The sequence below is a fragment of the Schistocerca piceifrons genome, chromosome 1 (assembly GCF_021461385.2).
Source record: "Schistocerca piceifrons isolate TAMUIC-IGC-003096 chromosome 1, iqSchPice1.1, whole genome shotgun sequence".
NCBI classification, from domain to species: domain Eukaryota; kingdom Metazoa; phylum Arthropoda; class Insecta; order Orthoptera; family Acrididae; genus Schistocerca; species Schistocerca piceifrons.
The window spans coordinates 842,673,900-842,676,686 of record NC_060138.1 but is presented as its reverse complement, the minus strand read 5'-3'; the positions used below and the strand labels follow the sequence as shown (position 1 = coordinate 842,676,686).

Genomic DNA, 2,787 nt, shown 5'->3' with positions numbered 1-2,787 from the left:
AAGATAACCGGATGTAGTCGGATGTCGAGGAGATAGAGATTTTCGATAGCGCCCGTCACTGAGATACGTTTGCACGTGACGGAGTGAATGTTCTCAGAATGACAAGTAATCAATAAAACCCTAAATTTTATGTAATTACATTTTTTAGTTTGCTCCTACGCACGTGAAAAGTATAAATTTTCACGAATTATGTTGCCGATGTTGGTATATGGTTCAAGTGGCTCTGAGCACTATGGGACTTAACATCTCTGGTCATCAGTCCCCTAGAACTTAGAACTACTTACCTAACTAACCTAAGGACATCACACACATCCATGCCCGAGGCAGGATTCGAACCTGCGACCGTAGCAGTCGCGCGGTTCCGAACTGAAGCGCCTAGAACCGCTTGGCCACAACGGCCGGCGACGTTGGTATATTTCGTTTCGCGTTACATATTTTTATATATATTTCACTATAATTAAATGCTTTTACTTATTTTAACTTTATGTCACTACAATTACGTACTATTGCTTTTAAACACTTCTTTATATTTCCCTACAGCGTAAGTAGCCTGCTCCCATGAAAAAATCAAAATCCGACTTGCCATATAAGCTGAAGATAGGAAGTAAATTAAAAGGTGGTGCAAAACAGGTTGTTGTTGTTGTTGTGGTCTTCAGTCCTGAGACTGGTTTAATGCAGCTCTGCATGCTACTCTATCCTGTGCAAGCTTCTTCATCTCCCAGTACCTACTGCAACCTACATCCTTCTGAATCTGCTTGGTGTTTTCATCTCTTGGTCTCCCTCTACGATTTTTACCCTCCACGCTGCCCTCCAATACTAAATTGGTAATCCCTTGATGCCTCAGAACATGTCCTAACAACCGAGCCCTTCTTCTAGTCAAGTTGTGCCACAAACTTCTCTTCTCCCCAATACTATTCAATACTTCCTCATTCGTTATGTGATCTACCCATCTAATCTTCAGCACTCTTCTGTCGCACCACATTTCTAAAGCTTCTATTCTCTTCTTGTCCAAACTATTTATCGTCCATGTTTCACTTCCATACTTGGCTACACTCCATACAAATACTTTCAGAAACGACTTCCTGACACTTAAATATATACTCGATGTTAACAAATTTCTTTTCTTCAGAAACGCTTTCCTTGCCATTGCCAGTCTACGTTTTATATCCTCTCTACTTCAACCATCATCAGTTATTTTGCCCCCCCAATAGCAAAACTCCTTTACTACTTTAAGTGTCTCATTTCCTCATCTAATTCCCTCAGCATCACCCGACTTAATTCGACTACATTCCATTATCCTCGTTTTGCTTTTGTTGATGTTCATCTTATATCCTCCTTTCAAGACACTATCCATTCCGTTCAACTGCTCTTCCAAGTCCTTTGCTATCTCTGACAGAATTACAATGTCATCGGCAAACAGGTATTAGAAGGTATTTGTCTGCTGTGGTTTGACTGTGTGCCGTAGATGATTCTCCTTGTGATAGTCTTGTACTGTAGCTGTGAATACTCTACGGCTCACTCACTGATGTCGCAGTTCATATTTCAGAGTGGAAACAACAACACTGACATTTTACGGAAATTATGGATGTACTGTTGCGGTGAGACGCGCCCTCAACAGAATACTGGTCAAGAACAGCACCATTAGGAATGACTACTGCTCGATGAGAACACAGAACAGAACTGAAGCCAAGTTGTGACAACAAAATTTGAGCGTCCTCTGACACAGATCTTGTGTAATGTTTTCCCTGTTTCTTAACGGGATGATGAATTGTTCTGAAAAGACCAGATCATTACATGGTGCCAGGAAGGGCCAGTTACGACAACCAGACTCAGTTGTAACCCTGTGGACTGTGGAACTAGTGCGTACTTTATTCAGCTAAGAGCCCGCTATACCTACAAGACATGCAGCATATCATCTCAGGATGTCACGACGGTCTCTCCAAACAATAATGAAAGAGAAACTTAAGCTTTTCCATCACAAAATTCAACTGTACCAGCTGTTGGGGCAGTCGATACGTATCATATTTGGAACTTCCTGGCAGATTAAAACTATGTGCCGGGCCGAGACTCGAACTCGGGAGTTCTGCAAGGTTCGCAGGAGAGCTTCTGTAAAGTTTGGAAGGTAGGAGACGAGGTACTGGCAGAAGTAAAGCTGTGAGGACGGGGTGTCAGTCATGCTTGGGTAGCTCAGTTGGTAGAGCACTTGCCCGCGAAAGGCAAAGGTCCCGAGTTCGAGTCTCGGCCCGGCACACACTTTTAATCTGCCAGGAAGTTTCATATCAGCGCACACTCCGCTGCAGAGTGAAAATCTCATTCTCGTATCATATTTGTTTTAACGATGAGGGACACTTCCAGCTACATATGTACTTCAACAAACAGGACTGGAATCTCTGGCCTACTGAGAATCGACAAAAAGTCACTGTCTCACGCGCAGTCAGAGCATAGTGGATTGTTGGACCCCTTTTTATTGACAGACCTGTCACAGCAGACAAATACAGACTGTTACTGTAACATGAATTTGTTCCGGCTGCAAGTACTGGTTCAGGCAGCGCAGAGCACGTCCACACCATACTGTGGACGTCTTCGATTTTATTGAGCCAGAATAGTGTACGACATGATGAATGACCCAAAACTATAAATGTAATGTCTGTTGAAGAGCAAGTCGTAGGAACACTCTGTCTGAGGTAATATTTCGTCGATTTTTATCCGCATCTACTTCATGAACTACATCTGCTACTTATAAATTTTCGTGTTGATGTTCTAACTAAAAAAAGACAACGATAAATT

General features: G+C 42.5%; 1 non-coding gene across 1 annotated transcript; it reads left to right on the top strand.

The window, feature by feature from the left end:
* Positions 1-2,175: 2,175 nt before the first annotated feature.
* Trnas-cga lies at positions 2,176-2,250 on the top strand. The gene has a single exon. It is a non-coding gene; the product is annotated as a tRNA-Ser (tRNA).
* The last annotated feature ends 537 nt before the right edge of the window (positions 2,251-2,787 follow it).